This window comes from Ovis aries, chromosome 5 (assembly GCF_016772045.2).
Source record: "Ovis aries strain OAR_USU_Benz2616 breed Rambouillet chromosome 5, ARS-UI_Ramb_v3.0, whole genome shotgun sequence".
In the NCBI taxonomy this organism is placed as follows: Eukaryota; Metazoa; Chordata; class Mammalia; order Artiodactyla; family Bovidae; genus Ovis; species Ovis aries.
In genome coordinates this window covers 3,708,963-3,734,180 of record NC_056058.1, presented here as the reverse complement: position 1 = coordinate 3,734,180, position 25,218 = coordinate 3,708,963, and the positions used below count along the sequence as shown (strand labels likewise).

Sequence of the window (25,218 nt, the reverse complement as noted above, 5' to 3'; positions counted from 1 at the left end):
GGAGGAGTTCAGAAGGGCTGAGGGAAGACAGAGGTGAAAGCCTCAGACACCTGGTAGGCCATGGTGATGCTACAGCAGAGTTTAGTTACTGCTTAGTTTTGTCTGGGGACAGGTGAGAAAAAAAGGACTGCTTCTTGGAAGGGCCCCACTCAGTAGAGCAGAAAAGTGGAACTGAAGAGCCCCATAGGGGACAGAATTAGGAAGCACCACAGATTCGACCCTTGAGAAAGAATTGATAGCTGCTTGGAAAAATTCTCATAAAAAAAGAAAAAAAAGGAAGGAGAGCTAAATAGATAACTCTTCTAGGGCAGAGGAGTCAAATGGTTGCAGTTCTTAGGAAAAGAGGAACTCTTTCTCCAACACTCAAACACTGCTTAGAAAAAACGCAGGGAGCACAGCTCTTCGGCAATTATTTAGTAAAAAGGATGAGGGGCCATCAGTTTCCTGCAATTTCTCTCTGGAGAGAGGAAGGGTGCTTTAAGTTCCAAGTTTCTTCTCTGGTGGAAGGAAGGACTTGCAAGTTGTGAATTTCCCGTTATCTTCAGAAATGAAGGCCAAGGACATGCAACACCCACTGCCCCTCACACCAGGGAGGAAGGCCAGTGGCCACCACTAGGGCTCAGAAAAGAGGCAGGGTATGTTCGCTAAATATTCTGCAGGAAAGGCAATGGGCCCCCCAATTCTCCTTAGTAAAGGGGGCAGGGGCCCGAATCCCTACACGTTTTCTTATAACAAAATCATTCTTATTCTCAGAAAAGCGGGCAAGGCAAGAATCGCTAAAACTCTTCTCAGAAGAGGGGCCAGGGGCAAGATTCCTCAAAGTTCTCCTCAGAAGAGGGTCGAACCCGTGACTCTAGTCAGAAGAGAGCCCAGGTCAACGAATCCCCTGGGGAACAAGAGCTGGCCACAGTTCGCCCAGAGTCCTTAGAGCGCGCCTCATGCGGCCCCGCCCACTGCCCGGCGTAACCGCTCCACGCCCGCCCGGCCTAAGCCGCCTCCGGTGCATTGTGGGTGGGGCGCCCCTGCTGAGCACTGCGGGGAACCCCCTGCCCAGACAGTTGTCGGCCGCTGGTAGCCGGGCAGAACCCCCCGCCAGTGTCCGAGCAGCCGACCACGGATTGACTCGTCCTCACGCCCCGCCCCTCGCGGTGTTCCTGCCCCGAAGCTAAAGCCCCGCCCCCGAAGCGCCCTGACTGGACCTGAGGTCCGCTCCACTCTCCCATTGGCACATCGCATGTCATTCATCTTGTCCCGCCTCCTCGGGCCCGCCCAAGCCCCCGGCGCGATCCCGAGGGCCAGCCGGCCCGTATGCTCATTGGCCGCCGAATGCTGTCCGTCACGAGACTGGCCACGCCCCCGCCGGGGCGCGGATCCCGGGAACCCTGGCCGGACCTCATTGGCCTGCGGCGCCGCCACTCGGTGAGACGTGCCTCAACCCGGAAGTGTGAGAGGCGAAATCTGCCTAGCAACCGGGGAAGCCGGGCTGCGAAGCGGGCAATTTCAGTGTGAGACGGAGCGGCGAGACCAAGCGGCGGCTTCGAGCGCTGCGCGGCGGCTCCTCCCGCCCGGGGTCAGCGCCCCGGCGCGCGCACGCGCACCCCCGCTGCCCGAACGCGCTCCGCGCCGCCCGCGCAGTCAGTCGGTCGATCGTCCGTCGTCCTGTCGCCGCCGCGGTCGCCGCCGCGGGCGCCACCCGAGGGAGCTGCCGCCGCGAGACCCAAGCGGACGGGATCCGACTTTGCCACCCCAGGCCGTCTGGGGCCCAGCAGCCGCCCGCAGAGGCGCCGAGCAACTTCGGTGAGTGAGGGGCGGACGCCGCTGGTGGCGGGTCGCCGGCTTCCGGTGCCCCGGGCTTCTCTGGGGCTTCCGCTTCTCCGAGGGGGCCGCTTCCATGCGTGGACCCTCTTGTCGCGGAACCTGCTTCTCTAAGGGACCCTGCCTCTCTGAGGGGGACCTCCCTTCCCTGAGGGTGCCCCATCTCTTTGAGGGACCTCCTGCTTCGTTAAGGGGCCCGTTTTCTGAGGGCCCCGCGTCTCTGAGACACCTCCTCTGAACTTCTCTAAGGGGACCCCTGCTTCCCCGAGGGGTTGCTTTTTATGTGGGACCGCCTCGCTTTCTGGGACCGACCCCCATCTTCACTGAAGGACCGCCACTTCTCTGAGGAGATAGCCCTGTTTCTAGGGGACCCTCCCCCTCAGTTCTCTGGGGGACCCCCACCTCTGTAAGGAGATCCCTGCTTCTCTGAGCTGTTGTCCCACTGTGTACCCTGTTCCTTTTTTGCCCTTGCTTTTTTGAGGCGTCCCCTACTCTTCATGGGTTCCCCTTCCCCCCTACCTTTCCGCGTTGCTCTCCCTGCTTCTCTGTCCCACTTCTCTGGGTGGCCTCCTCCTTTCCCCATGTGGCCCTCCTCAACTAATCTGAGGTGTTCCTACTTCTGTCAGAATCCTTCTTGGAGGTGTTCCCCACTTTTTTGAGTTGTCCCCACTTTTGATGGGACCCCTAACTTTTTGATGAGTACCTCCATTTTCTTGAGGGGGCCCACTACTCCAAAGTGCTCATATTAATGACTGGACCCTTATTTGTCTGAAGAAATGTTCCCCACTTTTCCAAAACAGTTTCCATTTTGTGGGGGACTCCTGCTGATCTATGGGTGCCGCAGGGTTTGGAGGGGTCCCTGGCTTCTCCAGAGGTTCTCTTCCTAAAATGAAATGTCCCACTTTATTAGGCTCCTCACATCCCTGAAGTGTGCCTCCACTCTTTCAAGAAACCCCCTCTCGGATTGAAGAGGGAATGAGTTTCTTCACTTCTCTGAAGGGTCCCCCTCCATTCCCAGGGGTTCTCCTTCCACTTGCCTGAGGACATTTCCCCTTTCCTAAGGTTTCCCTCCTGATTCTCTAATGCAAAAACTCTTTGCATTAAAACTCACTTTTCCTTTGAGACCCCGACTTCAGACCCCTGTTTCTGTTTTTGGTACTAAACTTCTCTCTGTTCTGGAAGGAGAGATCAGAAATATGCCCCTCCCACCTTCAGTCTTCTTTCTGGCCAGATTAGGGGTATTCTCTGAATTTTTACCTCAGCTTCAGGGGACCTGGAGGAATTTGTGGCTGGAAGGGAAATTGGGAGACAGGCAAAAAACAAAACGCTGTTTTCTCTTATCCTTTAAGGCCTGCTAGATTTTGGGGAGCAAGAGCTGTTGTCAGATGACAACTGTGGTTACTCCATGTTTGAGTCATGGGGCCACTACAGTGTTGTCAGGCCAGTGCAGAGACAGGATGGACAGGCCTGGAGCACTGTACCCCATTATCACACCTTCATGTTGTGGGACTGACCCACTTCCGGTCCCATCCTCAGTCCTCCTCTGCACGCTAGAACTCACCCCCCACCCCTGCAAAAGGAGAAGAAAAAAATAACCGCTCATTCAGGTCTTCCTGCTGTGTTTTCTCTCCTGAGATCGACTCATTTACCCCTTGATCTCTAGTGGATCTTCAGTTTGTGGGACACTCTGGTTTGAAAGGCAAGGCAAGAAGCAGGAAGTGGGTCACCTTCGATCAAGGAAGGGAGGAAGGGAGGCAGAGAACAGGGGATTTGAATTCATCTCTCTAAGTTAGGTGACTTCAGCTTGGCTCAAAGGAAGTTTTTACGTGGCTTTTACAAATCTCATGTGTACTTTATTTTAGTGGCCCACCCTGAATTCCAAGTTCACTCCAGTAGCTAATTTTATCTGTTTTGCCAAACGCAGAGCTCTCTGGAGCCCAAGTTGATGAATGCTGGCATTGAGAGATGGTCCAAAGGACAGGAATGAACTCAATTTGAAACCTGAGTAACTTGTAACCACTTCGTGTCCATGCACAAGTCTCAGGCTGAAAACATGGGGAGAAATGTTCCTGAAGTTCCGAAACACAGGCTGAACTTGTTTGGCTTAGCATTTCAACCAGCTCTTCCCTCTGACTCTGCTAGAACTGCAGTTCACTTTACAGTTTGACTTAAGACTGTCTCTCTCCTGTTCATTTCCATCTGGGTCTTGCTTAATTTGCGTCCTTTGTGAAGACTCCTGCCGAGGCTATAATTTGAGTTCTAAATCTGTCGGTGGACCATGTGGACACAAGTTTCAACTCGAGCTATTTTCTTCTGTGGAGAAGGGCTTGGAGAGTTTCCTGGGCCCTCTGCTCCTGCAGTAGTCAAGTCCAGGCAGGAAGCTGTCCCAGACCTGGTTGCTTCTCTGCTGCCTCTTCCTGGTCAGCTGTAGGCACTGCCCTGAAGGGAAAAGGAAGATGGTGGGGAACTCGAGGCTTAAGATGTCCTGAGATAGGACAGAGAAGTGCTGGCACATGTTTCTTATTTGAAATGAAGCCCACAGGACCAGCAGGGTTGGGGAAGGGAGAGCTTTGAAGTGAGAAGGACCTGATTCAGATTCTGGGTCTGTCCTTCCTAGCTGTGTGGCCTTAGATAAGTTTTGGCACAAGATCAGCACATTACTAAATATTTGAGGGGGGGTTACATCTCTGTGAATATGTGTGAAAGTGCCTACAAATGGGGAAGTGCTTCCTAGATGTGTGAATGAATGAATCTAGGATAATGAACCGGAGGCAGCCAGCACAGCACCTAGCACATGGTTGGTGTGCAATAAAGGTTGGTTGTTGTGCTCAGGAGACTATGGTTCTGGCCTGGACTCCCAGACCAGGAAGTGTTTGATATTTTGCCAAGGCTAAATATGCCTGAAGAGCAAAGAGAAAGAAACTTGTCTCTTGCAAAATCCACTGCCTATCTGGGTCTAGCATTTTTTCTGTGTTCAGATAGCAGTTGTGAGATAGATTGGCTTTGTGGCAGGGGTTTGTGTTTGCCTTGGCCTTGCTTTCTCCCTCTGTAAAATGGGGTAATCTGTGAGTTAAGGACAAGGAGATATATTACTATAATTAGACCACAGGCCGGATAGAAGATTATTACAAACTTGAATTGTGGGAAGAAAAAGAAAGTGACCCATATAGGTACATTGAGTGTGTAGCGTAGTGCCCATGAGATCAGAATTCACCTTGTGGTCTCAAATATCCAGAGGACTGTGGAGATGCTAACTCAGCCTCTGCAGATGAGGATTGGAATGAATGGGCAGGACACTTGTTTTCTTCTTAGCAATTAGTGGAAGCCTTAAAATTGGGCCTGATGAGTTGGGCTCAGCCTTTTTCACTTATTCATGTGGGGACAGATGGCACTTGTCCCTGATAGCTACAACCTGGGTTGCCGGGGAATAGTGAGTGAGAAATCTGAGCTAGGCCTCCACTGCATTGCCCCCAAGTTAGAAGAAAAGGGTTCCCTCCAAAAAATATCCCCTCGCCCTTCCTCTGCCCTCCACTCCCTCTCTCCCTCTCTCTTTCATACACACACAGTGAATTTAACTGTTGAAGCTAAGAAATATCTGCCAATCTTAAATTTCTGTAAATTCTCTTAAGGACATTTATTCCATTATATGGGAAAGGAGCAAAGTTTATTATTTTTAAAATATAAAACACAAGGTTAAGAACTTTAAAGGGATTATTATCCCTTCTGAAATTATGTCCTTATGTACCACAGACTTCACTTTGGTGGATGGTGGCGCCACCATCTCATCTCTTTTATCTAACAGGAAGTTTTTTAAACCTTTTTTTTTTTTTTTTTTTGAATTGAAAGATCCTTACAGCAATAAAAACCCTTGGATAGTTAGAAATGATATTGATCTAGGTACATTTATTAGAGGTAATGTAACGTGGTTATCCGTTGGTAGGCTGCTCTAAAAGGCATGTGGGTCCCAACACTGCCCAGCTTCTAACTCTGGACGATAAACTGTTGATTTATATAACTGAAATAGCTGGGGAAGTCAGGGTTTCCTTCCTGTTGGAGACAGCACTGGGGGCATTAAATCCCTGAGGGATTTTGATGATAAGAAAGAAGCTGATCTCTTTCAAAATTGGGAAGTAACTACTCTATGGAGTTGTTCTATTCAAATGAATGGATGTTATTTTGAATTTCTAGTTTTAAGTCTGACATTATCCTCTCCACAGACTGTCTGCCTTTGTCTATATGGATGTGTTGCTTGGATATGAATTTATCCCTCCAAACTGGCATATAAGGGACGTTTGAACACTCAAGTAAGGGCTTAATTTGCTACGAGTTTTCCTGTGTGGCCCAAAGGTAGGGTTTTTGTTTTTTAATGTAACTTAAATTGGATTGGAAAATAGAAAGTGTTAGAACTCCTGGCTCATATAACTTCCTATGCCAGCAAATAATTCAGCAGTAAGTGGGCGCCAGTGATGCACCAGGCACACCGTGCTGGGTGCTGGAAGTCTGGCAGTGAGCTGGCTAGAGAGGTGCAGTCAGGCCTCTAGGACCTTACGTCCCTGTCACAGACAAATAAACAAATGAATGAAAGAATATCTCAGGGCTTCTCTGAGACCATCCCTGGATGTTGAGATTTTGGGGTAGAGTTTCTTGAAGGTTTGGAAATGAACCCTTACTACCCTTCTAATTTCCTCACTGGACTCTTGTTTTCTGTTTCCTCCCTCTGAAAGGAGGCAGAAATTATGGTGTTTTCCCAGTTGATTGTTGGCTTTTGGCACTAGTTGATCCAGGATGACTGGGGCTATAGTCTTGGAGAAACAAAAGAGATTCTGGAATGGTTATTTCCCAGAGCATTTTCAGCTTTGCTTCTCCTGAAGCTGGTGGCAGTGTGTTTTTGGAATCCCATGGTATTTCTTCATGGCAGTGCCTATTATGCAAAGAGATGCATGCATGCATGCTAAGTTGCTTCAGTCGTGTCCAACTCTGTGCGACCCTATGGACTGTAGTCCACCAGGCTCTTCTGTCCGTGGGATTCTCCAGGCAAGGATACTGGAGTGGGCAGCAGTGCCCGTCTCCAGGGGATCTTCCCGAACCAGGGACTGAACCCGTGTCTCTTCTCTCTCCTGCATGGGCAGGGGTGTTCTTTATCACTAGTGCCACTTGGGAAGCCCAGATATGCAAAGAGATACACAACTCTAAATGTCCTCTTGCCTCATTTGGAATCTCTTAAAAAAAAAATCAGACAAGGGTAGTACTTGGCTGTTGTTTATGGCAATGGAAAGGTGAGGTTTCGAAGAGCTAAGTTGCTTTATCTTGTATTAGTATTCTTGGCGCAGAGTTCCCTCTGCCCTATGGTTCCTTCTTATACTGGGACTGGGGAAGCACTAGTTTGATTTTCCTGTGTTGTGGTCCAGATTTTATGTTAGTCCACGTAGATCAGTCATGTGACAGGTGTTTTTCTTAAGTAAGTGTATTTGTGAGGGGTGGAGCCAGAGAGCAGGGGTGAATACTCATTCAGGGCCCAGGTTCCAGGGGAGAAGGAGCATATTACAAGGAGTTCCTGGTAGTCTTCTTTTCCTTTCTCTCCACCCAAGTACTGACTCCTGAGGTGAAGAGGAAAGCCGAGGCCGGAAGTGGGCGTGGACAAGTATTGCAACTGTGCACGTGATCAGACTCCCACCTCTGGGCTCTGTTGCCCTTGGGAAGTGGATGCTTGTTCTCTCTTCACTTCCTGTTCCCCGCCCTCCAGGCTACATTCTTAGGCTCCAGTGTGAGCATAGAAAACATGTTAGGCTCTCACTTTTTGCTCAGTAAGCCGCTGTCAGAGCTGGGAGCTAGTGGACCTGCACTTTGCAGGGCTGGGGGCCCAGCACATGTACCCACAGATTCAGGACTGTCTGGCTGGGTGGTTAACAGGACAGTTTCCTGTTGCATTATCGCAGGGTTCCCCGCAGTAGCTTGCCTGCAAAAGGCTGCTCTGGAGATGTGTATAGAACTCACGGAAGCAGACAGGAGATAGATCCTTCTGCAAGAGTGTGTTCTTGGATAACTGTTTGCTGTTATTTGTCTTTACTGCTTGGTTAAAAGTGCCATGGGAGGCCCTGTGTGCAATAGACACTTTAGAGCCAGAAAACCAGATTCTGCCACTTGCTGGCTCTGTGCCCTTAGGAGAGTGGCCTAACATTGGCGCCTCAGTCTCTTCATTTGCTGGTGGGGATGGTAAGCACGAAGCAAGCAGCCAGACTGTTGTAGGTGCCTAGTAAAGGTAGCTTCCTAGGTGGCTCAGTGGTAAAGAATCCGCCTGCCAATAAAGGCGATCCCCTGGAGGAGGAATGGCAACCCACTGCAGTATTGTTGCCTGGGAAATCCCAGGGACAGAGGAGCCTGGCAGGCTACAGTCCATGGGGTTGCAAAGAGTCGAACACGACTTAGCGCCTAAACAAATTGTTATAGAATCATATCAAGGCTGGCTGTTCCTCTTGAGGTTGGCACCCGATGGCTACCAATGGCAGTTAATACTGCCCAAGAGCAAACCAGTCCATGTGGGGCCACAGGCTGCTGTTTATGACTGAGGGCCAGTGAGCTGGAGCCGCAGTTCTCGTTTTTTTGGCACCAGGGACTGGTTTCACGGAGGACAGTTGTACCACGAACCGGAGGGAAGGAGGATGGTTCTGGGATGATTCCAGCACATTACATTTATTGTGTACTTTATTTCTGTTGGTGCATCAGCTCCACCTCAGATCATCAGGCATTCCCAGAGGCTGGGGACCCCTGATCTGGAGGTTCCTGGATTGGCTGACTTTTCCCAATGGGTTCCCTTAGTTCACTGGAGCCCTATACTGCCCCTGCTGCTGCCACCACCACTGCACCACCCTGGTATACCCTGCAGACTTGCCGTGCCTTCTGAAGCATGACAGGGTGACTAGGAAAAAGGCTCAAACTTACACACCATGTGCCTGCGGTATGTTACAGCAAAAACCGTACCTTCAAGTGTGATGGGAGTGCTCATTCAACTTGTTAAGGGTTAGGCGCCTGGCTGGACACAGTGGCCCTCGTGCCGCTAGGAAGAGAGAGGTTCCTGAACTGGAGAGTGCAGCGAAATGCCGCAGCTGGAATGTGGGAGGAGGATGGATTGGGGAGCCTGTGAGGGAAGGGGAATTGGGGAGAGCTACTCTTCAGGTGACTGGGCATTCCGGAGAGGAGCGGCACGGGCATCATCGGGGACCTGGATGTGAAACAGTCTGGTGACTTCTCTTGACCTGAGGTGGCTATGCTCACTTAAAAATCAGTGTTTGAATGGAGCGCCTTTGGCAAGAAAAGCTCAGTTACCTTCAAAAGTAGAGAAAAATGTGTCATAGTAGGATTCAAGATTGAACTACCACGCTGTATTTAAATTGACCTCTGACTATTTTCAATCATAAACCAGTGGTGGCTAGTGAAATCAGACTGTGCAGACGCTCTTTGTAATAGTATGCGGTCTACATGGGGGACAGAGAATGGGGGCTGCTTCTGATTGTTTTTTAATATTTATGTGTTTCAGCTGCGCTGAGTGTTAGCTGCAGCACGCAGGAGCTTTAGTTGTGGCATGTGGAATCGAGTGCCCTGACCAGGAATAGAACCTGGGCTCCCTGCGCTGGGAGCGCAGTCTTAGCCACTGGACCACCAGGGAAGTCTCTGCTTTTGAATTTTTTCTTTCCTTTGGGAATTGTCATTTAAAATTTTTTAAACAAATTGTATTGATTTATTTCTGACTGTGCTGGGTCAGAAACTGCCGCGCAGACATTCCTCTAGTTGCAGGGAGTGGTGGCTGTGCTCTAGTCGCAGCGCTCTGGCTTCTCACCGCGGAAGGCGGCTTCTAGGCCCGCCGGCTCCAGTGTCGCGGCATTTGTCTCAGTGGTTGCAGCTCCCGGGCTCTAGAGTGTGGGCTCAATAGTCGGTGCTCGGGCATGTGGGATCTTCCTGAGTCAGGGTTCGAACCTGTGTCCCCTGCATTGACAAGTGGATTCTCTACCACTGAGCCACTAGGGAAGCCCTAAGCTGGTCTAAAATTCTTAACATGCAGAACAATTTTTTCACTTGCATGACATTTTCAAGGTTTAGGCTTTATATGTATAAAGGTTTCAAGTTTGTATTTATCCTCTTAAAGTATCTATACTGAAGGTTGATTTTTTTTTATTTTTTTTAATTGAAGGATAATTGCTTTATAGGATTTTGTTGTTTTCTGTCAAACCTCAACATGAATCAGCCATAGGTATACATCTGTCCCCTTCCTTTTGAACCTCCCTTCCATCTCCCTCCCCATCTCACTCCTCTAGGTTGATACAGAGCCCCTGTTTGAGTTTCCTGAACCATACAGCAAATTCCCATTGTCTATCTATTTTACATATGGTGAAGGTTTATTTTTGACCCAAATTTGAAGAAAAGATTTTACTGCTCTCAGACCAGGAGTTGGTGAAATAGTAGGCCTGACTAGGTTAGCATGGAATAGGGCAAGCTGTGAGGGAGAAAACTAGAAAGACCCACCTCATATATTTTCTATAGTAAAATGCTGGGCACCAGCGGAGGCGGCAAGTACTCATCCTATTAGGAAAACTTTCGGAGGAATGTTTTCCTCCATCCTATGTCAACTTGGAAGATCAGCCATTTAATAACTGAGAGAGGGAGGTATGAACTGGATAGCAAGGTTTTAAAATATGTTTTTCTTCATGTCTAAACCAAGGATGTTTATTAGCAAATGAACGATGTGACTAACACTTTCTTTGTTAAGCGGGTTTGAATAGATTTATTTCTAGACTTAAGACTGTCATATAGCACTTTAAGCACTTTTTTTTTTCCTGGTCGTCTTCTGATTTTTTTCCCTTTTAATTCTTTAATTCATAGAAAACATGGTTCACTGACTAACTTTTCAAAGACTTAAAATAGATCTAAATTAGGTGTGCTTTTTTTTTTTTTTTGTCAGCCATGTATAGACACAAAAGAGATACTCCTTGCCAACTGGTGACACATGCAGATGAAGACGGAGTGGGAGATACACTTCTGGTTCCGGTTCACAGTGATACTTCTTAGCAGTTTGTATTTAACCCTTTAGGGAGGCGTTTGTGCTCAGAACCCTGTAATAGAGGGATATCATCAGGGTCACAGAGACTAACTTCGTGTTGCATTGACACTAAGTGTTCAGAGTCGTGGTTGGAAAGGATACTTAACACATGTTGACAAGGTGGCTCATCTCCAGAGAGCTGCACTTCAGAGAGCTTTCCTGGGATGAGGCAAGCAGGAGCTGCTATCTCCCACAAACTCCAAGTCTAGTGTAAAGGTGTTGTGATTGTTTTTAAACAGTGACATTTGTTGTAGCAGCTGTAATGTGCTGGGAGTATAGTATTTTCTTAAAGTACATCCTCTTTTAACTCTTTTCTGGTCCTTGAAAAACGTACCAAAAATATCAGAGTACTAGGGAAATGAAATTCACATGGAAACGAATCTTTTCCGTTCCCAACCCAATTGCTTTGTAATCTCACCATCTGAATATGAATTTGGGGTGAAATAAGAAACTTAAAAATAATCCTCTTAGAGACTGTGGTTATATTGTCTCCAAACTCAATGAAAATAGTTTTAGACTTTAGAGTACTAAAAATGCAAAGTGTGGAAAGCAATCAGTGCTCTCTTTCTTTCTTTCTAAATAATCTTTTTTAAATTTTATGCTCACATTTCTATGTATGTGTGTATTAATTTTCGGCTGCACTGGGTCTTTGTTGCTGCATGCGGGCTTTCTCTAGTTGCGTGGAGCTAACGCCTCTCTAGTTGTGTCGCAATGGCTTCTCCTTGTGGTGGCTTTTCTTGTTGCAAAGCCCAGGTTCCAGGGTTTGTGGGCCTCAGTAGTTGTGGTGCACAGGATTAGTTGCCCCTCAGCATGTGGAATCATCCTGGACCAGGGATAGAACCCATGTGCCCTGCACTGGCAGGTAGATTCTTAACCACTGGGCACCAGGGAAGTCTAGTGTTCTTTGTCATAAGGGTACCTTTGTAAAAAATATATATTTGTTTTTTATTTGGCTGCACTGGGAGTTGGTTGCAGCATGTGGGATCTAGTTCCTTGACCAGGGATCCAACCCGGGCCCCCTGCGTTGGGAGCTCAGAGTCTTAGCCATTGGACCATGAGGGAAGACCGCCTTTAAAAAAAAAAACGTTGGCGAGCTTCTCAGAATACAAGTTGGAGCTTAGTATCATTGTTTGATTGCGGTAATCTAAAAATTGGTTAAAGTCTTCATAACTAGGCCTGCTTAGCTTGTGAATTTAAGCATTCTGAGAGAGAAAGCCAACTAGAAAGTTTAAAGGATAATGAGTCCACCCCTTTTCAGCCCTTCCTGTGCCAAAGCCACTCCAGGAGTAGCCAGCTCTGGCCCCTTGCCTCTGCTATTCTCGGTGCCTAGGATGTCCATCCATTAAGAGCTGGCTCAAATGTCACATCCGCAGAGATTTCCCAGAGCCCTTCCCAGGGAGGGGAGCAGTCCTTTCCTGTGGGTCCTGTCTTTTCCTACGAATGCATTTTCTGCATTGAAATCATTCTGTGTCTTTCTGTGCCACCAGCCTGTGAACTTGTGGAGCTGGTGCCTCTGGGCTCCCCAGCCTACAAAATCCAGTTCTTATTTATCACATAAGACATCTTAAATTTTTGTCCACCAGAAACTTCAAAGAAATTTTCTGGTTAAAACCCCAAAAGTACAGTACCTTAAACATTCAGTAGGTGATGCTACTCCTTTTCAGTCAGTTTCACACTGCTTTGGAGCCTTTGACCAATTTCTGCTGTATAAACGAGGACACGAACATGGAATTTGGCCCAAATTTCTTTTCGTCAGTCCCTCTGTTGTACAGGAATTTAGCTCAGATGGTGTTTGGAAGTTTATCTAATAGTACATTAGAGAGATAATTAGACTATTTCTTCAGTGGTTAGGGTGGAAGGAGGCTTGGCTATTATTAGCAAGGATCTGAAGGATATGAAGTGAATTTGGCAGAAAATTTTGTTTAACGTAATAACAGAAGTGTTTTTATGTTAACTGGCATCTATAAGTATAAGTGACTGCCTTGTTCTTAGGGCAGAGGGAAAAAACTTCGAGAGAAACATAGCTCTAGCCCTACTTGTCTGTTAGTGTTTTCAGTTTTAGAATGGCATCTGAAGGTGGTTGCAGCATACTTCTTAATCACCAGCTGAACTGTTTGCTGTTTAGTCCAGTACTGTGGCACAAGGCCTCAAAGCCAAGCAGCATCAGCATTCACCCACCTGAGCATCTGGGACCCCAAACAGGTCTGGATTCACCATCACTTTTCCTCTCTTCCTATCACAAAATAAACCATTTCACCCTTTGCCGGCCAGAGAAGTTGGCACTATTCTTTGGAGGACCACCTGTCACCAGTTCCCATCTCAGTCCATGCGGCCATGTCATTACTGCGTCACAGCTGATGCCTTCCTCTTTAAAACAGGATGGTTGCCACCTGGGTGATTTACGTAGGGTTTGCTCAGATTCTGGGATCCCTATGTCAGGCTCAAGCCTTGGATCTCCCACCTGACCACACTTTGCTGTGTCTGTGTTTAATCAAGTAGGATTAATCACGACCCAGTTGAGGAGCATTGAGGTAATATTTTGCTTGTATTGCTTTAATATACATCATCTGATTAATTGTTGAGTAAAGCAGTTCTCAAGGTACAGAGCTGCCAAATTAGAGTGAAAATCATATTTGCTTTAAACTACCTTTGCCTCTGGGATCAGGGATTTTTCTGCATTCCTTTACCCAGTTACCTGTTTGAGAATAAACTGTTTTTGTTTGGTTTTTGGATTTGAACATTTAAATTTCTTTGTAGCAAAGCAAATTGTTGACAAAACTGAGTCAGGCAAGGTGTCTGCTCAACAACTTGTATTTTGTATCATTTTTAGTTTGAGGAATGCTTCTCTTTTGGCCCTGGAGAGGTTGTACCAGATGTTGGCTTTAAGCCCTTGGAAGATTTTTTGGGTGGAAGCAGCAACAAAAAGTTGCCAGTTAGGTATGGAACTCACAATTAAAATGGGCTTCTTTGAACTTCTTATTGAGGTGGTGGGGGGGACATGGCAGAAAACTTTTTATTTGTAAAACTAACTCTACATTGTTTTTAAAGTTTGGGGTCAAGACCAGTCGTGGGTCAGAATTACATTGATTCTTTTTAAAAAAAATGAAGTAGAAAAATATCACTACATTTCAAGTGGTAAAGGTATGTTTGGTGAAACTTTGTTTCACTTGATGAATATGTATCAGGATGTGTTATCTAGGTGTCTCATCATGAATTATTTGTATTAATGCCATAAAAAGAGCTTCCCTGGTGGCTCAGAGGGTAAAGCCTGTGCCTGCAATGCAGGAGACCTGGGTTCGATCCCTGGGTCAGGAAGATCCCCTGGAGAAGGAAATGGCAACCCACTCCAGTATTCTTGCCTGGGGAATCCCATGGACAGAGAAGCCTGGTAGACTTACAGTCCACGGAATCACAAAGAGTTGACACGACTGAGCGACTTCACTTTCATAAAAAGAACTTGGGAAGGGCTTTTTTGGTGATTCTTCAGAACTTCCTCTTGGCAGAGAATTCGAATTCTGGTTCTGGTCTGGTCTGATTTCTGGTAGGGCCGAGTTCCAGTCCTCCCTTCTCTGGAGGCCCAGGGAAAAGTCCCATAACGCCTGGGTATCTGTAGGTGGCAGGAGACGTCTGTAAGGCCACCCCTTTCGCCGCCCCCCCCCCCCCTTCTTTCAACCTGGCTTCCTTTCCTCCCTTGAAATCTTTGATGTTAGTACTTGGATCTGAAGTTCTGTGTCTCTATAGGAGGTTTTCTGAGAGACTGTATTCGTGTATTTAAGGGCTTCCCTGGTGGTGCAGAGGTTAAAGCATCTGCCTGCAGTGTGGGAGACCAGGGTTCGATCCCTGGGTCAGGAAGATCCCCTGGGGAAGGAAATGGCAACCCACTCCAGTATTCTTGCCTGGAGAATCCCATGGACGGAGGAGCTTGGTGGGCTACAGTCCGCGGATTGCAAAGAGTCGGACACGACTGAGCGACTTCACTTTCACTTTCAGAACCTAACCTTGATATTGAGAGCTTCTTGTAATACAAGATATTTTATTTTCTCTAGGAAAATTGTGTTTTGCCTTATGTAGTTGAGTATCTCCAAAGCCCATCCTCTTGGGTTAGACTGTTTGCCGTGTTTCCTCCACATCACTGCAGAAGGAAGGGCGCAGATTTGTTTTCTTGGGAGGTTTCACCTTCTCCTCGAAGCACGGGGCAGATTGGGAGGTAACTGGAGAAGAGCAGTCATCTCTTAGGTGTTTTTAAGTGGGTGGGTCTGGCGCTTACTTTGTAGAACTCTCTTTACTGAGCTGGAGGAATTATGGTTTCGCCGATCCCCTGGAGGGGAACTTCTGTGTGTCGACCCCGCGGGGGTGGCATTCTAACCTCGGTTTTCAGAAGCAGTTGCTCGATGTCTCGCAGCCCAGTTGGTGCGAGGTCAGCAGTGAGCGCGCCATGAGTCAGCCCTGGGCGCGGCCCGCTCGGCTGGGCCGCGCGGGTGAGCTGGCGACGACCCTTCGGCGCTGCTACAGGAGCACGCCCGAGCCCTCGTGGGAAACCGGCGCACGGGGCAGGGCGTCCCATGGAGGGCGGCCGGGAGGGGCGGTGCTTCCGGGGCGGTACCGGTGAGCTGACCCCGCCCACCACACCAGACCCCGCCCACCAACAGCCTGGCCCCGCCCAGCCGGGCGCGGGCGGGCGGCGTCGCCTTTAAGAGCTCCCCGGTGTTTTGGGGGCCGCGGGCCGGGCGCGCTGACCTGGTGCGCATGTCCCGGGCGGTGACGCCGGCGCCGGGCTCCATGTGTGCGGCCGAGGGGCGCATTATCTGGCCGGCGGCGCGGGCGGGCGGGCGGACCGGCGGAGCGAGCGCCGCGGGCCCGGGCGGCCCCACAGGCGGAGCGAGCGCGCGCGGCCCAGCGCCCCCAGCCCCTCGGCCGCCCGGCCCCGCAGGCGACCCCGACCCCGGCCCCGCGGCCCCTTGAATCCGCACACTGTCCTAGGGCCCGGCCGGCCCGCGGCCCGGTAAGTTCCGGACCAAACTTGGCGGGGGGCGGGGGCTGGGGTCATGGCCGGGGTCGCGTGAGGGAGACTGGAGCGGCAGGGGCGGTGTGGGCTGGGCAGGGTCGGAAGGTCTGGGGGCTGTGAGGGACCCCGATGCGAGCGTGGAAAAGTAAGAGCGAGCGAGTTCTACTCCTTGTATTCCGGGAGCGTCTTCCTTGCGCTGCCCTGGAAAGTTCCGCGCTCCGACGCCGCCTGGGCACGTGGGGGCCGGGCCGGGCGGGGGTCCCAGAAAGTCGCGGCGTCGCCCCTCTTCCTCTTGCGCTTCCTCTGGAGGTCAGAGTCGGGGCCAGGTCGTGAGGTGCAGCTTCCGAGCGGCCGGGACGGGCATGGGGGCAGTGGCACGTGGGCGCGCGGGGCGGGGGTCCCGGGCGGGAGACGAGGGTCGCGGGCAGGCCGGGCCGCGGCGCTGAACCCCGCGGCGACGGCGACGGCGGCTGCGGATCCCGTGTCAGAATAAGAGTCCCCGCGCGCCCACGCCTGCAGGGCTGGCCCTCCCCCCGGCTCGCGCCCTTCCTGCCTGACCCCGGGGAGCCACGGGACCCTTCCCCCTCTCTGGATTCCTGCCTTTCTCAGGGCCTTATACTTTAAATTTGCCTCTCCATCTAGGCGTTGGCTGTATTGATATCTTTTTTCCCACCTGGAAAGGGTTGGCATCAGTGACTAGACAGCAGCAGCTGGCCTTTTAAAGGGATTATTGCCAAGAATCGGAATTGATCACTTCAACAAGGAAAGGCTTATGGGCAGGGCCCTAGCCTAGAGCGTGACTGACACTTGGTGTGTATGTAAACACTGGGACCCAGAAATGAATGGGGACCCCTCCCTTAGGCACCGAATGACTTGGGAAACCTGCGCGCACGTCTCTCCCTTGCCCTGGGAATTGAATTTTGTGTATTTGACTCTACCTCTTTACGTGTGTGGTTCATCCTTATCTTTAGAGCTTTGGCTTCTTTAGATCAAAGTCCGAGTGAGTCACTTGAGCCTTTAATTTTTTTCTCTTCCTTACCCTTTTACTTCTTTCAGTTTTCTAGGAGTACATAGTACTGGTTAAGTCTGGTTCTTGTGTGTCCATTTCACACAGTGACACCTTCTGGCCGTGGTAGCACAGAGAAGCTGAGGGACAGGCAGCCTTCTGTGCAGTTGCTTCAGTCTTGGACCTACTGTCCTGTTGAAACTCTTTTTCTTCTGATAGTGGTTACAAGTTTTCTTTTAAGTTCAGTTCAATTCAGTCACTCAGTGATGTCCAACTCTTTCTGACCCCGTGGACTGCAACACGCCAGGCTTCTTTGTCCATCACCAACTCCAGGAGCTTGCTCAAATTCATGGCCATTAAGTTGGTGATGCCATTGAACCATCTTATCCTCTGTTGTCCCCTTTTCCCCCTGCCTTCAATCTTACGGGAAATGTTAGCTGGCACCAGAGTGCTGGTAGCTTGTTAGACCTGACAGCAAGCTGTGGAGGAAAGACCAAACTGGCCCCAATTTGAGTGCCCACAGTATGCTAAGCTCAGTTCACAGACCTATTATTTCAGTGCCACTAATAATCCGATTTGGGAAGGGAGAGTATAGTCCTCATATTACAGGTGAGATAACTGGAGGCCAGGACTTCTTGAGGCCAGGCTGCTTGCCCAAGACTGCTGAGTAGTATAGAGCTGGGCTTGCGCCTGCCCTGTGGGGCACCGGAGCCCAGGAATGCTCCGGTTTGCAAGCTGTGTATGAGGATTTTCTGGGAGCTCCCACAATACAAAGCCATGTACTTGTCCAAGCTCCAGTACACCTCTGCTTGGAGTTGGGGGATGATCTGGTAACTCCGTTTCTAGCTCTGCTTTGTCCTTGGAGAGCAGAGTTACCAGGTGGCTTTTAAGAACCAAGCCACAGAGTCACCCCATTGCTTCGCTTCTATAGTCTGTAACTCAGAAAAGTTGGCCCTTTCTGAGAGGAAGCAGTTTAGATTGGGGATTTTGAGAGTGATCTGCTAGACCCTGTCCTCGCTAACTCCCCCACCCTTCAGCTTTCATCCCCTCTGCTGCCCCTGAAATTCTGAGGCTGGTTTTTGCAGAGGATTGCCTGTCATCTTGGATGTGGTGTAGAGAATGGGATTAATGTATTAATGATTTGGATGCATTGTTATTTCCATTCAGATGACATCATTTTTTTTTAAATGTCAAGTCATCTCTATTAATGCAGTATCATTTGGCAGATCCTACAATCTTATATTTTGATAGAGAGGAAAGAAATAATGCTGCTCTTGGTAGAAAAAAATCCTGGAAGAATTTGTAGCAAGATGTCAACAAAATCTTTGGGTTAGGATTAGCAGTAGTTTTTTGTTTTTATAAACTTTTTGGTGTCTGTATTTTACAATTTTTTTTAAGAACACTTTTAAATTTAAGTATTGAATGATAAAGCACTTAAAAGACTCCAGTTCTCAACTCTTGTAAGTAGTTCTTCTCACTTGTTTTGCATCGCTTATTTCATGACTGTGGCATTGCAAGTAGTGATTTCTCTATTGATTTATTCAGTAAATATCAGAGTGCATACTGTGCCTCCGGCACTGTGCTAGGAATCTCTCCCTGCTCAGTGGAGTTTACTGTGAGATTAATGGGAGAGCAATTGTAACTAATCTCATAAACTTGAGGAAACTTAACATGGGCCAAGAATAGAAGGATGCTGTGAACTGGTAAGCAGGACTCGAGGGGGCCTTCCTTCGTCTGGGATCAGAGGACATGCAGGAGCTAAATAAGTGGAAAAGGGAGAGCATTTCTGGCAGAGAGAGTGTTTGGGATTGAAGGAAGATCAGTGTGGTTGGGGCAGAGAGAGACAAATGGGCAGGTTCCAGGGCTGAGGGGGTCCGGCGTTTGCCATAAGAGCAGTGGGACCCAGCTGAAGAGGGCAGCTGAAGAGGGGCCAGTGTGATGAGGGCACATTGAAGCTCATAGCTAGACCTCCTTGGGCCTGAGACCGCAGAGGACTAGAAGATGCACCTGAAGGACGCGAGTGGGAGAGTAGTGAAGCTGTTTCTGAAATGTTGGCATTTTCTGGTGTTCTGTTGGGAGAAAATAAAAAATGACCTGCAGAGCCTTGAATGTGTCAGTTTCCAAGACACAAAAGTGTAATACTCTTACCACTGAATCCAGTTAAGGACTGTCAGCGTGAGTGTGTTAACCTCTGAAAGCATGGGCAACTCAAATACTTGTCTCGAGAACTATCTGGACTTGGGGTGTTTCTGTGCCATCGAATGGAATGGACAGGACTGTTTTCCCTGGGTTTATTTTTTTCCCCCAATAATTGAGATAATTTATGCTCATTGTAGAAAACTAGGAAGGTTATGAAACAGGGGAGTAGGTGAGGTCTTCATGAGCTGTCGTCCTGGGGTAATAGAGCATCGTTGGGATTTCCTTATAATAGTTGTCAGGTTGGGAAGTGCCGCAGAACCAGAAGAACGAGTTGGCAGTGTCATAGTTTGAGGCTTACAGAACTGTGCTGCCAGCTAAATGTGGTTGGTTGTTAGAATGGATGCTCTTGAGTTATATGAACTGTTTCAGGAGGTGAGTTAGTCAGTCTGGCTTCAGATTGCCATTTGTTCAGCTAATGAAACTTACTTCATGTGCCAACTGTGCAAAGCTACATCTTTGTCTTGAATTAGGAAGGCAGTGTGTTAGGAAGGTGGAGGTAAAAGGCAGGGGACCTGAAGAGGTGGCAGTGAGGTGGAAGGTGGTGAGACTGTTATTGGAAACAAGTAGCAGCTGGGGACGCATCTTGCAGACCTGTGGATTTTGGCAAACATGATACAGGACTTTTTAGTCAAGAGGAATGTCAGACTACAGGCTTCTTGCCCCTCCCCTTGCTTTCTAGGCTGTATTTGCGACCTCTTTTTTCGTCTGATGAAAATGTAGGTTAGTCTTTTAGAAGACAAAGAAACTTACTGTAATTGAAAACCTGCAAGTCACCTTAGGAAGTGACGGGGAATCCTCTGGAACACTCCAGGGTATGTGAGAAAGGGTTCTTGCAACTTCAGTGCACTGCACCCACTTTCTCGCTCTCAGTCTTCACAGAGGTACCTGTTTCACAGGTGAGTTTGACAGGGATCTTGCTTTCCTGTTCTGATTCCCAGTTCTTGGATTCCTTATGTGAAAAGTCTGAAGATTTGATATGTGTCCGAGGAAATCTGAGGTAGAATGTGCTGGCTGGGATGGGCTGTACCTGAAAGGGGGCTCTCAACAAAATTGAGGCAGGAGTTTGGAGGGAAGATTTGGTGAGGCTGTAAACTTTGAGGCTGCTTGGCCTCAGGTCCGGCCATAGCTGAGGGTGGGGTAGAGGCCAGAGGCAGAGTCGGAGGCGATGTGGGATTGGAAAGAAGGTCTTCACTTGAGCCTGAAGAATCCTTCAGCTATTCTTCCTGTGTCTCCATCTCTACACTTGACACTACTAGACCTGCCTTGATGGCCAGGTCCTCTGATTTGAACCTTCAGACCTAATTCACCCTAAACGAGGTAATGCCTTTGAGCGCACCCTAGCACTGCTGGGTCACATGCTCATCCAGCTCCTGGGGCCGGGGTGGGCGGGGTTCCGGGCAGCAGGTCCCTGTGGAGGTGTCCTGGGCCAGCCCTGGCGCTGCCTTAGGTTGGGTGTGAGCTCCACCCAGCCTCTTCGTAGTGACTTGACCTTGATGAGCCTCATCCTCTGTTTCCCATTTCTTCTTTAAAACATATTTGTTTTAATTAATTTATTTGGCTGTTACAGGTGTTCGTTGTGGCCTGGCAATTCTTGGGGAACTCTTAGTTTCCTGACTAGGGATCAAGCCCGGGGTCCCTGCGTTCAGAGTCTTAGCCACTGCGCCGCCAGGAAAGTTCCCCGTGTTTCATTTCTGAAAAGGAGGACGTACTGTCTCCCATGATGACTGACTTGGAAGTGAGATAACGCATGCAAAGGGGCCTAGTGCGGCACCTGGTGTGTGCCTGCTCACACACTTGGGGCCGCTGAGTGTGCTGTTGTGGCTGGCATCGACGAGGCAGAGCCGAAAAGCTCCCTGCGCTGCTTCTCCCATGTGGAACACCTCCATGCTTGTGGGACACAAGTCTGTCTGCCCCTGAGAACCGCAGCCTGTCCGCACATTCGAGATGGAAGAAGGTGAAGCACCTACAGTGGGTGACGCTTGTAGGGTCACCTTGCTGGGTTTTCTACATCTGGGACTGGGCCCCAGCCTTTCTAATCACAGACCGAATGTTTCTTCGTCAGCCTTGGCGCCTCCCTGGCAATGCCTGGGTTGGTGATGCCTCATCGGGGCAAAGGGGACACAGCCCCTCTTCCAGACCCTGGGCTTTCTGAACCTCACATTTTGATTTTCAGGGGGCTGCTCTTCCGTTTGTAAGATGTTCGCCAGGCAGATCCTCATGGGGTCCTGCCGTTGAGAACCAAGAGAGGCTTCTGTACTTCCGGCCTTATCACTGAGCGCGCTTTGGCCAGGGATTGGAAGTAGGTTGCTTGTGGTGCTTGCTGCGGCTAATGGGAAGGTTTGGCCTGAACCCCGGCTGTCTTCTGAACTTAGGGTGCTTGGGAATCTGAAGATCTGACAACAACTTACCATTCTTCAGCTGCGGGCAGGTTGCCTGGCCACCTGGCCTCAGCTTCCCCACCTGTAGATGGGCACTGTATCTTTAACCTCATGGGATGGTTGCAAGGACAACTGAGAAATGTTTGAAAAAGTAGTTAGGGGTATCCTAATCCTTAGTCCTCCATTTACTTCTGAGATGCAGCTCCTCCCCTGAGGGAATTCCCTGGTGGTCCAGTGGTTAGGACTCCTGGACTTCCACTGCAGGGAGCATAGGTTCCATCCCTGGTTGGGGAACTAAGATCCAAAAACAAGCCAAAAACCAAAATCCTCCTCTGCCCAGAGGACAATTACAGGAATACCCCCCAAGTTTTACATCTCAGTTATCAAGCACAGTGAAACAGATTGAGGAGCTAGATTTTCTTTATAACAAAATTCTACCACAGCCTAACAATTTGGAGGTCTTTAGAACTCATTGTAAGGAGATCTCACCTAAAAAAGTCAGTCAGGTTGCCCAGAAGGGAATTAAAAAAGCCGTGGGGTCTTAACTCTGCATATAATCCCAATATAACATTTCCTCCAATTCCAATTGTTCTATGCAATTACCCTTTGAGTCAGTGGCTGTTAAACTTGACCCAGCACATTTTTACCTAGGAGGAAGGTTCTCAACAGGACCTTGGAGGTGAGCAGGTTCCCAGGCCAGTTTTTCCTTACTGGAGTTTCCGTTTGTTGGGCTTTTGTGGCAGTGACAACAGCTTTAGTTTTCTTGTGTATTTTGGGTGGGCTCTCACTGCTAGCCAGCCAGTTCTGAAAATTTTGCTGCGGCAACTTTCATTCATCCCTGGAGGGAAGTCCCCCCCGCCCCCCAAGTTGTTCAGCGCTGTAGGGACAGTAGGAGCATGGCAAACAGAATCCTTGGTTTGAAGGTGTTGGTTGCATTGGTTGAGTCACTCCAGACCTGTGATATTCTCAGGGCTTGCTTTTCATTGACAGAACACTTTCACTTCATTTTCTTTTCTTTCCTGTATGATTGTGTGTGTAAAGGCTTAATGCAGTCCTTCAATGGCAAGTGATTTTTTCAGAGGATTCTGGAGTCAGATCCCTCCTTGGGATTCTTTTTCGTGCACTGGGGAGATTTTGAGGGTTTGGTTAGTGTTTTCCTTGCCACTTTTGTTTGATTAGCTGACCTTTTTCAGCAGTTTGTGTGTTGGTCATCTGTCTCCTGCCTCTTTCCCCAAACCTTTTAGGTTTTTGTTGTTGAGGCTTTCTGTCTCTTTCAACCCTACAAGTGACATTTCCTGATACTAAAGTCTGGGGAGAAGGTGGGAGTCTCAGGTGTCAGTAGTAGTTATACCCTGGTCTGCTTTTGAAGTTTGCTTGGTTGAAGATATTAACAGACTTGAGTCTGGATTGAAATGTAATTGCAGCCTACTGTCAATTTCTGTTTGTCAGGAAGAACATTAGAAATGTAACTATTTTTGGTCCTTGGGCAGCAGACAAGTTTAATATTCACCTGGGACTAGCTTCTGTGTGCTGTTTTGCTGAACCCAGCAGGCGGCATACAGTCTTCCAGATGAGTGGGGCGGGGCTTGATGTTACAAACTGGAAACTGAGGCCTGAGAGGGGGAGTGGCCCGCCCTGTGTTGACTTGCAGAAGAGAGAAGGACGCAGAGCTCTATTCCCTCCTGGAACCTCCTGGTCTGATCTGTTATCCTTACTTCTTTATGGCTTGGTTAGTTTCACAGTTTTTGTCTTGTTCTAGGTTTCTCTTCCCTCTATTTGTGTAGTGTAGGTCCACTGGCAGGTTTCCTTCCTCAGGACCTTGTCTTTTGAGGTCATCGCGGCATCTAATGTGAGGATGGGGCAGGACACAGGCAAGAATTCAGGCTGCTTCTGGAGTCTCCGGGCTGCATTTAAAAACCAGCAAACGAAATACACTGTAGCTATGTTTCTTATTCTGGAATTGAGTGGTTGATGGCTTTTAGTTTTAAGAGCATTAAACTGCTTTTCCCTATCTATTAAAAAACAAGAGATGGCACTCATTATTTAGGCATCCTCCATATGAATCATTTTGAGTGACCATTTCAGGATTCAGAAAAGCTGGACATCAGATCCTGTATCAGGCTCTGCTAGTCTAGGGCAGGAGGGATGGTCCCTAACACTCGGGTAAGGGTGAGTCGAGAACAGCACAGGCTGGCTGCTGAAAGCTTTGAGGGAGGTTATTTCTCTTACCCTCTGTATGTAGGGGGAGTCCGCTCTGCCTGTGGAAGTCATCTTTAAGTTGTTTCACAGGTGAACTGGTTACAGGGATTGAATGTGTTCTTGGACGAGAGAAGATTGGGGTAAGGGGTGCTGAGGGGTTCCAGGAGGTACGTTGATGGTTTGGGAATCTTGCCTCAGGATTGGACAGTTGTCCTTTCCTGCTGCTGGTGCCATCAACATGCCCACTCAGCCCCTCAGGGAGGATGGAAGGGGCTCCTCTGAACTTTCCAGAGATAAAATCAGGTGGCTCTGCCGTGACATGCAGCGAAAGTGGAAGGTCCCTGGGAAGGTGCTCTGCATTGGGTGAGCACAGAGAGGCTTGCGCGCACCTTCTTTGAATTTAAGATGGTGGGAGCATGCCCACTTTGTTGCCTCGGTTTACTGCAGAAAGGAGAAGGAAACTTAAATTGTAACCAGCCTTCTGTGAACCATTGTTGGCTGCAGCTTTTTCTTTTTTTAAGTTATTTGTTAAAAAGTTAGCCCATTGGTATTTAAGAGCCTAAGGTACTCTAGTAGGTGACCCCATGGAGTGAAATGCAGTGCAGGCATCTCACTGCTGCACCGTGAGTTGGTGACTCACACTTGGGCACACACACAGGCCACGGCACGCGCTGCGGGCTCTGAGATTCCCTAAGGAGAGACGCTGAGCTGGGTGACAGAGACGCAGAGATGGCCTTGGGCCCAGGTAGCCCCGACCCAGCTCCTCAGCAAGCTGCCCTCACATCACTGAAGTGCGCTGTGCACATATAGTTTTTGTTACGTGTCACGACATGAGAGAGACGGGCGGCCTGATCTGTGCCTGCCATGCACACTCTTCTGAGAAGAGATGGCTTCCTTGGTCTCGGGGGTCTTAACAGCTATTGTGAAGCAGGTTCGTTGTGTGGGCCTGGACTGTTGGAGGGAGTGTTCCCTGCACTGGAGTGTCAGGGAGGGATGGCACTGGCAAATCACTGTCCTGGACCTCGGGGTTTATGGAAAGTCTTAGTGGAAAATAAGTTTGAAAAATGATTATTGTTGATGACCTGAAATGGAGGGCTGTTGACACTTGATACTAAAAGCACGGAGAGCCCTCAGGTTTGTGAGGAGGAAAATGCTGACTTGAATCGGGTAGGGAAGCCAGTGAGGTAAAAGGGCCACTGATAAGAGGCAAGCATGAGCTGACACGGCCTTGAATTTGCCTGATGGGGAGTAAAAAGCAGGGACAGGTGCCAGAGATCCTGTGCGTGAAGATCGGGTAGGGATTAACTGGATACCAGGGACTGAGGACAAGTCATCTGTTCATTCAGCAACTGGGGTCCCTTCTCTGCCTGGCCTGTGCTGTGCCCCTGGGTTCTGGCGATGGGTGAGATGGCTGGCTCCTGTCCTCGGGGGTCTTAACTCTCCGTGGGGAGACAGGGCGCAGTGCTCTGGGAAAGAGGAAGGATGGGCAGGAGCATGTCCAGGTGGTGGCTCCCGAGTGGGGACT

General features: G+C 49.1%; 1 protein-coding gene across 14 annotated transcripts in view; it reads left to right on the top strand.

The window, feature by feature from the left end:
• Positions 1–1,633: 1,633 nt before the first annotated feature.
• Positions 1,634–25,218, top strand: part of GATAD2A (GATA zinc finger domain containing 2A) — a 97,777-nt gene continuing 74,192 nt past the window's right edge. For 5 of the 14 annotated variants that reach the window (XM_042249571.2, XM_027969347.3, XM_042249569.2 and 2 more), the window contains exon 1: positions 1,634–1,797. The gene's annotated coding sequence lies outside the window, so the exon portion shown is untranslated. Of the gene's footprint in view, positions 1,798–6,032; positions 6,163–15,666; positions 15,909–15,945; positions 21,071–25,218 lie in introns of those variants that run through there. The other 9 variants (XM_042249570.2, XM_042249568.2, XM_042249567.2 and 6 more) reach the window with 4 other exon arrangements.